General features: G+C 40.9%; 1 long non-coding RNA gene across 1 annotated transcript; it reads right to left on the minus strand.

Annotated features, from left to right (window-relative positions):
• Positions 1-1,357: 1,357 nt before the first annotated feature.
• Positions 1,358-4,258, minus strand: LOC135511706 (uncharacterized). The gene is made up of 4 exons (XR_010451301.1): positions 4,212-4,258; positions 3,752-3,787; positions 1,694-1,898; positions 1,358-1,418 (listed from the first exon to the last, which is right to left on the minus strand). It is a non-coding gene; the product is annotated as an uncharacterized LOC135511706 (long non-coding RNA).
• Positions 4,259-13,366: the final 9,108 nt, after the last annotated feature.

Consider the following 13,366-nt stretch of genomic DNA (forward strand, 5'->3'; position numbering starts at 1 on the left):
TTGCCGATGATGTCTGGTGAGGACCTGCCTTACAACAGGCCTACAAGCCCTCAGTCCAGCCTCTCTCAGCCTATTGCGTACAGTCTGAGCACTGATGGAGGGATTGTGCGTTCCTGGTGTAACTCGGGCAGTTGTTGCCATCCTGTACCTGTCCTGCAGGTGTGATGTGCGGATGTGCCGATCCTGTGCAGGTGTTGTTACACGTGGTCTGCCACTGCGAGGACAATCAGCTGTCCGTCCTGTCTCCCTGTAGCGCTGTCATATGCGTCTCACAGTACAGACGTTGCAATTTATTGCCCTGGTCACATCTGCAGTCCTTATGCCTCCTTGCAGCATGCCTAAGGCACGTTCACGCAGATGAGCAGGGACCCTGGGCATCTTTCTTTTGGTGTTTTTCAGAGTCAGTAGAAAGGCCTCTTTAGTGTCCTAAGTTTTCATAACTGTGACCTTAATTGCCTACCGTCTGTAAGCTGTTAGGGTCTTAACGACCGTTCCACAGGTGCATGTTCATTAATTGTTTATGATTCATTGAACAAGCATGTGAAACAGTGTTTAAACCCTTTACAATGAAGATCTGTGAAGTTATTTGGATTTTTACGAATTTTCTTTGAAAGACAGAGTCCTTAGTACTTCATGTTGCCGGGCAGAAGAGGTCCGAGCAGGTAGCTAATATAGCCAGCGCGTGGATTCAGCCTGGAGTGGGTCATTATGGTCTTACCTTTTGCAAATTCTTAGTCTGGATTGTTCTCTTGGGTCAAGAGGACCATGTACATTAATGAAATATGATTAGTACTGTAAATCCATATGTACATGTAGGCTATAAGCTAGCTAGCACTGTAGTAGTGCCTAATATAGAATAGCCTACTTGTAGCCTACTTGTATCTAATGTTATAGATTAACTTCATGATGATGAGCTCCTACATGTGCTCCAGTAACGTTACCCCCCAGGGGTGGCCACTGCTCCAGCCACATCTGGAACTCCAAGACAGACAGACAGACATCTTAAAGGAATACTAAAACATCTTCTTATAGTGATACTATAGCAATAACTAATATTATACATTACTATACCAATATACAAAGATATACTAATGGTATATCGTATGGTAATATTAAAACAATTATAGTGATACTACAGCAATAACTATAGTAGACTTTTTAAATGTTTTTATTCAGTGTACATTAAGAAGTTGACAGATACGAGGACATCATATTTGAAAGATTGTCAATTTTAATATTTTTTCACTGAGTTAACAAATCAAAAGTTAGGCCTTAGCCTCCAAGTAACTCCCTTTGAGTAAAAAAAAAAGCAGTTTTAAACCTAAATCTTGAACTTCTTAAGCAATTTCGAATCAAGCTTCAGTTCAATTATTTTAAAGACATCCTTCTCCTCCATCTGGTTTCGCCTAAATAAAAGGCTGTGGAGAAAAAGAAGAGGGTTTTAACAAATTTGCTTTGAGTACAAAACAGTCTGCCCAACTCCAAATGAATCAACAGTCTTGGCACAAACTAATAGAGCTGAGATCAGGTTACACACATACATTCACACTTGTAATAATTCAATTAAATAAACTACAAAACCCCTCTTTGGCCATTTACAGTACTAGTAGTTCTTCTGTATTTTGAAGTAAGTCTTATCTTTCATAATTATGCATGTACAGTATTTATAGTAAAAAATGATTAAGAAACTTACTGCAAATGGCACTTTGGTTGGGCAAAGCTTTTTTCTGTGCCTCCTGGTCCCAGAATGCAATCAAATGTTTTCCTGTCAACGAAGAGACGGCCATCACCTCTCTGAGAAACAGAGCTGTCATGAGCTCAGAAATGCACTTTGATGGTTCCTTGCTCAGTCGAGTGATATGGTTCACCTGGAATTTAACACCCTCTGCCAGTTCCACCTGTAAAACATCATAAAACATTAACTTTAATAAAAGACATACGCAAGTTACACATGATTTTGCTATTTGCAGAGTACTGTAGTAGTTATCAACAATGTGTATTCAAACTTTCCTTTGTGATGGACAGAAACATTGTTTTTTTTTGCATGATATTAGAATATTTCAAACATTAATATCTGAAATCAATACAGTATTTTAATATTAGTATTTGCTCTGACTTCCAGTTTGTGTGCACCTGTTCTAAAAAAAAACTTGTCTTGTTAGGGCAATCATCTCCCCAGCAAAACCATTTTTGCTACCGATATTAGGACTTTGCAGAACACACACATGAATAGATTATTAACATCACCATCCGGGATCATAAAAAGTTTCTGAAAACAGAATTTCTCGAGTCGACTGCAAATTTAACAGAACATTGTTTTTGAACATTGTCACGTCGTCGCCATTGATGATGGTTGTAGTCCTATCCCCAGCACTAGTGGTAACTATACAACTATTATCTCATTCTTTCTCTCTCTGTCTCCCTCGCTTTGTCGCTCTCCCCTTCTATTTATCTATCTCCCCTGTTTCTAAGTACAGTATATTAGAATTTAGTTTTGGACTTAGTCAAACATATGTTCTCTGCCATCCTCTCAGATTCATGCTCAGATAAATGCTTTGTTCATAAAGTATTATTTTGAAATGAAAACCGCTGTATTTCCTTGTTTAATGTTTTCATCAACTATGTTAAATGGGTGGTTCATCAAAAAATATGTTTAATCTCACTAGAACATTTTCCTCGGCATTAGCCTTCAGAGACAGTTTTTTAGCTTGGTTGGATCAGTATTTAGTTTACCTCATCAGCAAATTCTACTTCTCCCTCTCCTATAGAAACCCAATTTATAGTCAAAGTTGATCGTCAATACTTTCAAAATACACCAAAGGTGCCTCCAATCACTGCAATAGCCCTTGCAGTTAAAATCTCGATAAGATTACTTTGGTAAAATATTTACCTAGCCTAATATTTCCCAATAATATCGGTCATTTTTTCATTAAAATCCAGGAAGTCATTAATTCGCACCGAGCCGCGACTTAGGTCAGAGGAAGAGTATCAACCAGATGACACAAACTGAAGAAAACATTACCTCTAGCAGGTCGATTTTTGGAACATGTTTTAAAGCAAAACAGATTGTTTTGGGGCAAGTCAATGACGAGACAACATTTGTTGCAAAAGTGAGGATAAATACATATAGTTTTTCATACAACCGTAATTGTCGGATTTTGAAATAAAATTGTTGAAGTCTAAATACTGATCCAACTAACCTAAACTTTCTGGTAAAAACTCATGCCTAGACAAATGTTCTAATGAGGTTAAAAGTATTTTTCTATAAACCACCCCTTTAAGTAAGTAAATGCATTTGAATTATAAAACCACTCTCGTGGTCCTTTCCGCCACGACCTAAGTAGTTTGCTTGCTGTACTCCCATTAGATAGTTTTAGTAGTTAACGAGAAATAGTTGTGTGAGTATTTTTCTGCTTGCTGTATTTTTACAATGTTAAATACACCTGCTTTTGTATTCAAATTGTGACTAGTTTGCATCCCCGCTTTACAGCTCAAGGTTTGAAGTCACCCTATCATAATGTCTGGTAGGGTTGTGATGGCTATGTCTTGGAGTGCTGCTTTTGGGGGTTGGAGGAAGGCTGTGGATACACCAGCCATGGTGTCTGGGAACACACAGTATGACAGACAGTTAAAGAGATTTAATACAGATTCATTCAACCACCTCCTTACAACTTCTAATCATCCCCTCTACTCTCAATCGCTACTCCTCATATTCTGATCATCAACCAACAACAATGTATAACACACCCACCATTAGAAACAGTTTTTCCTCTCTCACCAGCCATATCTGGGAACACACAGTATGACAGACAGTTAGAGAAAGTGAATACAGATTAATTCAACCACCTTCTTCCAACTTCTAATCATCTTTCCTACTCTCAATCTCTACTCCTCATATTCTGATCATCATGCTTAAACCAAACAAACACATCCTTTGAAATTGTGTCTCATTCTCTCCCTCTTTGGGGTTTTCACCTCCTGGAGCAAACCTGGCAACTCTGAAAATATAGAACATAATGTGCTATCATTACACTTGTATGCAATATGCAATCAACTAATAGATTGGTAGACACTATACAACTGTGCCGACTCACAGATACACCTACAACTGACCCTAATCACAGGATCTATGGATATATACACAACTAAACCTGGACTTGCATGCAGGGAGGGAATATTCAGTGGGAGCATCCACAAACAGGAAAGCTTACCTTCAATCATGGCGAGAGATTGTCTGAGTGCTGCATTTTCTCTTTTGAGCTCCATATTTGAAAGTTTGCAGTGGTTAGCTGCATTTGCATTTCCTGTTTTGTCACTAAGGTGAGGTCCTCCTCACTCTCTGTGTCAGTTTGCGGTCTGACCTGGAAGGACAAAGATTCTTTGTACAACTTACAAATTTAGACATGAATAGGGGACATATTTTTGAAGGTGTTTCAGACATAATGTGACAAACCTCTTCAAGGTTATGAGCATTTGTCACAAATTAAGTGGGAAACTGTCACCAGATCACCCCAGAATGAGAGTTCTTTCGAACAGGACAGTACCTGTGTGTTTGTTTCTCCGTCCTGGTCCACCCAGGCCGTAGGCAAGGTCAAGGATAGCAGGGATCGGTACACGAATCGGGTTCTCGGTAGGTCCAGGTCCAAACGCCAACAGGTAAGTCCAAAACAGTCCAGCTCATACACGGTAAATCCAGCCAATATCTATTGTCTCTTTCTCTACGTTTTTTTTGTGATCTGTAGTTCTGATCGGGGTGGCCATTTTAGTGATCGGGCAGAGCCCGTTTATTAGTTCTGCTCTCACATGATCATTCGACCCCCTTCTTTGCCACACATCTCCCGCCTAGATCCGGCCCCCTAGGTCGTGCTAACGAAGCAAAATATGCGTGCATGCGGGATAACCCATCCACATTTCCCCTTTCCTTCCCTGCTCTGTCTTTCAAGTCAAAGTGAAACGGTTGGAGACTCAAAAACCACCGCATCACCCGGGCATTCTTCTCTTACGCCCTATGCATCCAGGTGAGTGGGGCATGGTCACTGATGAGGGTGAAGTGTCCCCCAGCTAGTAGTATTTCAGGCTTTCTAGAGCCCACTTTACTGCCAGCGCCTCTTTCTCAACGACTGAGTAGTTGGTTTCCCGTGGTTCCAGCTTCCTGCTTAAAAACAGGATGGGGTGTTCCACCCCTTCTACCTCTTGGGATAGCACTGCTCCCAAGCCGACCTCTGAGGCATCCGTCTGAACCATAAACTCTCTCTCAAAGTCTGGTACCACCAGCACTGGATTACAGCAGAGAGCCTCCTGTAATGTCCTAAATGCTTTGGTGGCCCTTTCATCCCATTTGACCATGTTTGGCCCTCTGGCTCTAGTCATGTCGGTAAGTGGGGCGGCCACTGTGGCATAACTTGGGATGAACTTCTGGTAGTAACCGGTCAGCCCTAGGAAGGCTCGAACCTGCTTCTTATTTACTGGTTTTGGCCATTCTCTAATTGCCTCCACCTTCTTACGTTGGGGTTTGATTAACTATCTTCCCGCGGTGTATCCCAGATACTCTGTTTCCTCTAACCCCACATAACACTTGGCAGGGTTCGCCGTAAGCCCTGCCTTTCTAAGGGTGTCTAACACTGCCTGTACCTGGGGTAAGTGGGATTCCCAATCTGGGCTGTAGATCCCCACGTCATCTAAATAAGCTGCGGCGTATGATTGGTGCGGTTTTAGGACCTTGCTCATGAGCCGTTGAAAGGTTGCTGGGGCTGAGGTAGATGCTAGTGCCAGAGGTACTGGTGCTGTTCTACTGCAGAAGGACAAGCGTGGAGTGTTTTTGTGAAAAATAACAAAATATGCAACCATCGAACAAGAAGCTCTAGCTTTGTTAGCTCTGCAATACTTTGAAGTATATATTGGTTCCAGTGCCCTACCAGTGATCATATATACTGACCATAACCCCTTAGTGTTTCTCCACCGGATGTACAACCAGAACCAGCGCCTTGTTCGTTGGGCGCTTATTGTGCAGAACTATAATTTGGAGATCCGCCACAAAGTGTTCTGATAATGTATTAGCAGATGCTTTGTCTCGTGTGTAAAATTATGATTTCTGTATGTTTTGCAAATACTTTGGTCGCAATCCCCATGGGTTGCACTTTTAAGGGTGGGAGTGTTACTAATACAAGTATCCTGTGTGTTTCTTTTCTCTCCTTCCTCCCCTCACAGGTGGCAATCATCATTCCCCAATCAGTCATCAATCAGAAGACACCTGCTCCATTCCCTTACCCTACATCCCCTTTCCCTTTGGTTTAAAAACCCAGTCACATGTTTTCTCTGGAGCTCGATCTCTCTGTCTCAATCTCTCGCTATGTCTCTCTCTCTCTTTGGATTGAGCTCCCTTTTGTTTTTTGTTCATACATGTCACATTTGTCCGGAATTATGTGAGTTTTGTTACAGTGATTGACTGTTTGTTTGATGGTGGGAAAAGGGGGTACAAAGACAAGTCGCCCATGGGCATATACTACCCCTAGGTAAACTGTCTAAATCCACTAGTTAGAACTGGGCGAACCACCCATTGTATTTTGGGTTAGTTAGCTAGCTGTTCTTTAAGCAGACTAGTCTAGCTTAGGGGTGTTTTTGGATATGTATTATTTCTTTCCTTGGGTCCAGCTCAGCCCCTTTTCCCGCCCCTCTTTACCTTGTGTTTAAAATAAACCCTGAGTGTTTGACGGTAAAGTTAAGTTGTCTGCGGTTTTTCTTCTCACTGTTACTTTTTCACTGTTATAATTTGCATGAGCTATGTTACGGGTCTCGTTGCCCCCCCAAGCCCCCACCCTCTTGGCTGTGTGCTTAGGGTCGTTGTCCTGTTGGAATGTGAACCTTTGTCCCAGTCTGAGGTCATTAGTGCTCTGGAGCAGGTTTTCATCTTTCCCTCGATCCTGACTAGTCTCCCAGTCCATACCGTTGAAAAACATCCCCTCAGCATGATGCTGCCACCACCATGCTTCACAGTAGGTATGATACCAGGTTTCCTCCAGAAGTGACACTTGGCATTCAGGCCAAAGAGTTCAATCTTGATTTTATCAGACCAGAGAATCTGGTTTCTCATGGTCTGAGAGTCCTTTAGGTGCCTTTTGGCAAACTCCAAGCGGGCTGTCATGTGCCTTTTACTGAGGAGTGGCTTCCGTTTGGTCATCTACCATAAAGGCCTGATTGGTGGAGTGCTGCAGAGATGGTTGTTCTTCTGGAAGGTTCTCCCATCTCCACAGAGGACCTCTGGAGCTCTCAGCGTGACCATCGGGTTCTTGGTCACATTTTCAAATCACATAGCAAAGTAATTAAGGATTTAAAAAATATACATATAATTGATATATATATATACACACACACACACTTGCAAAAATGTCTAAACCTATTTTCACTTTGACATTATGGGGTATTGTATGTAGATTGTGTGTATATATATATATATATATATATATATATTTATATTTAATATTCTATTTTAGAATAAGGCTGTAACGTAGGCTATGCATCCCTCCTATGTGCTGCTTCTAATCTGCATTTTTGTTGCTGTGTGAACATGCCGAGGTATTTAGCCAACATCTATTTAGGCATATTAAAACACTTACGTTTTTTCTAATCACGAGTATCGTCCTATCTGACTATCAACTGTCAATTTACGGATATGATGACACATACAAGTATAGTCATGTTGGGAGAGCCATAGTTAGGAAGTTATCTTTCTTGTAATAAGGAGATAATGGATTATTTTGTTTTAATTAGTTATGTAGTTATTTCGTAATAATGAGTACCAGAAATATGCAATGTCTGGCTTTTTTGTTTTTTATGTGTGCAGAAAAAAAATGACAAGTTAAATTAATGCCATTGCCTCATCTCTGGTCTGAGTTATTAAGAAACTGCAGACTGGGGCGACTGCCCGTCTCTAATGAAATGTGCCCAACTAGAATCCTCAAGGGTGAAATGTTGCACAGAATGAACCAGTCAATGTTGAAGAAATAAGGTGAAAAGCTGATCGTGTGACAGACAACCTTCGACCTGTACTGTACAAATTGTGTTGCATTGACCCCCTACATTTATTGCTTACCAAATGACACAACCGTTCATATTTCAGACTGGTGAACAATACAGAGAATCCATACACAAACAGATACTTCACATTGACAACATTTTTCTGACTTATCTATGATCTTCAAAAAGTTCTCAAAAATCTCTCATATCAACAACATATCTGACCGGTTTTTTTTAAAGCAGAAGGAACGCTCCAATTATCACTTCCTTGAGCCCAATATGCTTATCCGTCCTCCTCTGGAGTTGTCTCTTCAGTTCCTCTCTCTATCCATTGTTCTCCGTCTCTGTGGGGTTTCTTTAGGACAGTGGCTATTTTATTTAGGAGGAAGAACGTAAACAGCGCAGAATCGCATTTGTGGAAACCAAGACTGTTCTCAGGGCAGGCCTGGTTATAACAGGGAACATTTTAGCTTACCCTTTTCCTAACCTTAACCTAATTATCCTAACCTGCCATGTTAATTACCTACCTTCAATGTCAGCCCCGGACAACTAGGTTAATGTATGTGGGCAATTCCATGCCAGGATGGCCGAAATATATGAGGTCTTCCTGAAATGAATTCCATAGAAAGGTCATTTTGGGGGAAGAATGTTTGGTATACATTTGAAGTCAATATGATTATTGAGAAATTGTATTACAGTTGTGAAATTTGTGTCATTTTGGCCTTGCTCAGGCCTTCATTAAGATATTTAAATGTGTCTGTAAATGCTACTACGCCAGATTTTGTCATCTTAAATGTTACCGTTGTTTGAAATATGAGTAGTGTTTAGATTAAGCGTTCAATTCATTTACATGAATTTATTGTGCATTTAAAATATTAATTAACTCAAGTGTTTTTGGATATATTGTTTGTAATGCTATGCTCTTCAAACATGTCAAATTTCCATAGCTCTCACTTCAAAAGTAGCAGAGAGCCCACTGGAAATGTGATTTATTTGTAGAATATCTTTACAACAATATGTCTAATAATTAAGAACATCAAAAAGGGTACTTTTGAGATATTTATGTTAATATTTTTCTTTGTCCATAAATTCATGTAAAAAGGTGTATTCTTACCCTAAACACTTCTCGTATTTCAGAACTCACGGTAATTTTTATGGCTTTTTAGCATCTACAGACATATCTTTGGAGAAGGCCTGGGTATGGCCAAAATGTCAAACATTGCCCAACTTTAATCATTATTTTTAAGGAAATTTTTTGGATACAAATTGCGAAGATATGCCAGACATCCTTGCCCCAAAATGACCTGTTTGGCCTATCCCTGCACTGTGGAATTGCCCATATGGCCACGACCAAGACAAATGGCATGACCTATGCAAGTGTGAAGATATCCTTCAGAATGTGATTTGCACAATGACTGTATATATGAAGGATTTGCCTATCATTCATCCAACCTTGCTGATGAAAGGTAACTATGGTTCACGTGGTGGCACATGTCCAAATAGGCCAGGGAAGGGCAGCCACATGTATTGAGGAAGTGAGCGATTTGATTAATACTGCAGACTCATCATTTTAACAAAAGTGGAAGGAAATAATAAAACAACCCCACGCTGACTACTTTAGGTCAAGTGGAAGAACTTCAGTGCGTAGGCCGACTGTATGTCATTTTTCTCAGACATGTTTATCCTCCAACATTCTCATGTTATTTTCATGGATGTTAATCTCATTTTCTTTTTTGGTAATATGACATTTCTATTAGGAAGTGTGATATTGATTATAATATTATTATCATTAGACAAAGCTTCACCCAGCTGCAGATAACCCACATGTATGGGATCCAGGGTAAAACAAGGACGTGTTTTGGCTTTCCCCTCTACGAAAGACATCTGCCATTCAAGGATTCATTATTTAACAAAACAAAGATTAAAGTAGTTCAGAAATGTCATTTGTTCATTGTTTTATATACGCAGAGGACTATCACAGGCTGTTTCTGATATAAAGTAGCTGATCAGGGACAGTTCCTAATCCGAAGTGATAGGCGCTGACAAACACCCCACCCAGAAGTCCTTGCCTAGCCTCTTGTTTTGGGATGCATGTCCTTGTGTCTGTTGAAGTTTCGGTCTCTTGGCTGCAGTGCTGCAACTAATGGCCCATTCCCAAACACCATGCTTACCTCACAGAGTACGACGTTTCAAGTAAGACCCAAATGAAGACTGTGTTGAAGTAACCATGTTTATTACAGGGGCAGGCAAACGACAGGTTATGGCAGGCAGGGGTCAGATAATCCAGAGTAGGGGCCAAGGTACAGGACGGCAGTCAGGCAGGCAGAGTGGTCATGCAGGTGGGCTCAGAGTTGGGACAGGCAAGGGTCAAAACCAGGACTACTAGGGAAACCGCGACTGGAGAAAAGCAGGAGCTGAGAGAAACCACTGGTTGACTTGAACAAACAAGACAAATTGGCCACAGACAAACAGAGAACAAGTATAAGTACCCAGGGGATAATGGGGAAGATGGGTGACACCTGGAGGGGGGGTGGAGACAAGCACAAGGACAGGTGAAACAGATCAGGGCGTGACGCAGAGAATGAGGTGTGTACCTTGTGCACTAGAGAGACTTTCATTCCCCAATGCTTGCAGCAGGGGGCGATGAAATACCACATTTGAATTACCCCCAAGTTTACCCCCGAAGGTTGAATTGACTGCATCTGAAGATGTCATGAAGGATAGGATTTTTTCAAACAGGTAATCTTCTGTTAGTGGTGGGAATGTGGGTCTTTTGACACACACATTATGTCTTTCAGACTTTCTCCCCTCTAGTACTTCACTATTTGTATAGATCATATCTGCTGGCTGGGAGTAATGACAAGATATACCTTCACCTTTCACAGTCTTTGAAGCATCCTGAAATGGTTCACTATTTCTGGGGTAGTAGTCTGCTGTGCATGGGACATTGGTAGCCAGTCTAGAGTCTAACACGTTCCATGATATCATGGTTGTGGCCTGGATAGACTTCAATGGACAGAAATTGGTCAAAATGCTGACCATTGGTTACACTTGAGCTCTGCTGCCGTATGGACTTTCATCCATGGAACCCTGACTAACATACATTATTAAGACACTGATGAATGGACGTTTGCCAAGTGTGGACATTGTGTGCTTTAAAGGCATGAAATGGAAGAGCATCTCTGTATTGAATCCTTTATGAAGTGGGTCATGTACTTACCTATATAGAAAATAATAATGAAAATCAACTAAGAATCTTATATGGTAGAAGATCATTTGTACAAAATGTGTCTTAAGAATTTTTTATGTTTTGCCTGATATGTCAGTTTTGTATTTCTGTATGTGTTAACTTATGTCTTTTGTGACTAACACACTTGAAGACATGATTGTTTTGATTTTCCTACATAGATATGGTATTACATATGAGACAAAATACACTACATGGCCAATAGTATGTGAACAACTGCTCATCGAACATCTCATTCCAAACTCATGGGCATTAATATGGAGTTGGTCCCCCCCCCCCCTCCACTCTACTGGGAAGGCTTTACACTAGATTTGGGGACATTGCTGCAGGGACTCGCCTCCATTTAGCCACTAGGCCTGGCTCACAGTCGGCATTCCAGTTCATCCCAAAGGTGTTCGATGGACTTAGGGTCAGGGCTCTGTGCAGGCCAGTCAAGTTCTTCCACACCGATCTCGACAAACCATTTCTGTATGGACCTCGTTTTGTGTACAGGGGAATTGTCAAGCTGAAACAGGAAAGGGCCTTCCCCAAACTGTTGCCCCGAAGTTGGAAGCATAGAATTGTCTAGAATATCATTATATGCTGTAGCGTTAAGATTTCCCTTCACTGGAACTAAGGAGCTTGAACCATGAAAAAGAGCCGCAGACCATTATTCCTCCTCCACCAAACTTAACAATTGGCACCATGCATTGGGGCAGGTTGCATTCTTCTGCCAGATGGTGAAGCATAATTCATCACTCCAGAGAACACGTTTCCACTGCTCAAGAGTCCAATGGCGACGAGCTTTACACCACTCCATCTGTCACTTGGCATTGCCCATGGTGATCTTAGGCTTGTGTGCGGCTGCTCGGCCATGGAAACCCATTTCAGCTCCCGACGAACAGTTATTCTGCTGACGTTGCTTCCAGAGGACGTTTGGAACTTGGTAGTGAGCATTGCAACCGAGGACAGACCATTTTTACGCAGTACGCATTTCAGCGGCCCAGTTCTGTGAGCTTGTGTAGCCTACCACTCTGTGGCTGAGCAGTTGTTGTCCTAGATGTTTCCACTTTACAATAACAGCACTTACAGTTGACCGGGGCAGCTCTGGCAGGGCAGAAATTTTACAAACTGACTTGTTGAAAAGGTGGCCTCCAATGACGGTGCCACGTTGAAAGTCACTGAGCTCGTCAGTAAGGCCATTCTGCTGCCAATGTTTCCTATGGAGATTGCATGGCTGTGTGCTCTATTTTATACACCGGTCATCAACGGGTGTGGCTGAAATAACCAAATCCAATCATTTCAAAGGGTGTCCACATACTTTTGACTATATAGTGTATAAGAATTATGAGTCATCTATGAATATTGTAAGAAAAGTGTATGTTCTGACAATGTAACCTCTACAAAATAAATGTTTTCCTATTAGGTTTCATATTGTTTTTATAAGTCAACATATACAAATCCATGACAATTACGATTAGAAACATATAGCATATATACAGTACCAGTCAGGGTTTTTTGTTTAGCACTTTTTTGGTTACTACATGATTCCATTTGAGTTATTATATAGTTTTGATGTCTTCACTATTATTCTACAGTGTAAAAAAATAGTACAAATAAATAATATCCCTTGAATGAGTAGGTGTGTTTAAACGTTTGACTGATAATGTATACAGTGCATTCGGAAAGTATTCAGACCCCTTGACTTTTTCCACATTTTGTTACGTTACAGCCTTATTCTAAACTGGATTTATAAAAACATACTCATCAATCTACACACAATACTCCACAATGACAAAACAAAAACAGTTTTTGCAAATTATTATTTAAAAAAATCTGAAATACCTTATTTACATATGTATTCAGACCCTTTGCTATGAGACTCAAAATTGAGCTCAGGTGCATCCTTTTTACATTTATCATCTTTGAGATATTTCTACAACTTGACTGGAGACCACCTGTGGTAAATTCAATTGATTGGACATGATATGGAAAGGCACATCTATCTATATACGGTCCAGTGCATGTCAGAGCAAAAACCAAGCCATGAGGTCGAAAGAATTGTCCGTAGTGCTCCGAGACAAGATTGTGTCAAAGCACAGACCTTTGGCAGGGTACCAACATTTC

The sequence above is a fragment of the Oncorhynchus masou genome, chromosome 24 (genome assembly GCF_036934945.1).
Source record: "Oncorhynchus masou masou isolate Uvic2021 chromosome 24, UVic_Omas_1.1, whole genome shotgun sequence".
Taxonomy (NCBI): domain Eukaryota; kingdom Metazoa; phylum Chordata; class Actinopteri; order Salmoniformes; family Salmonidae; genus Oncorhynchus; species Oncorhynchus masou.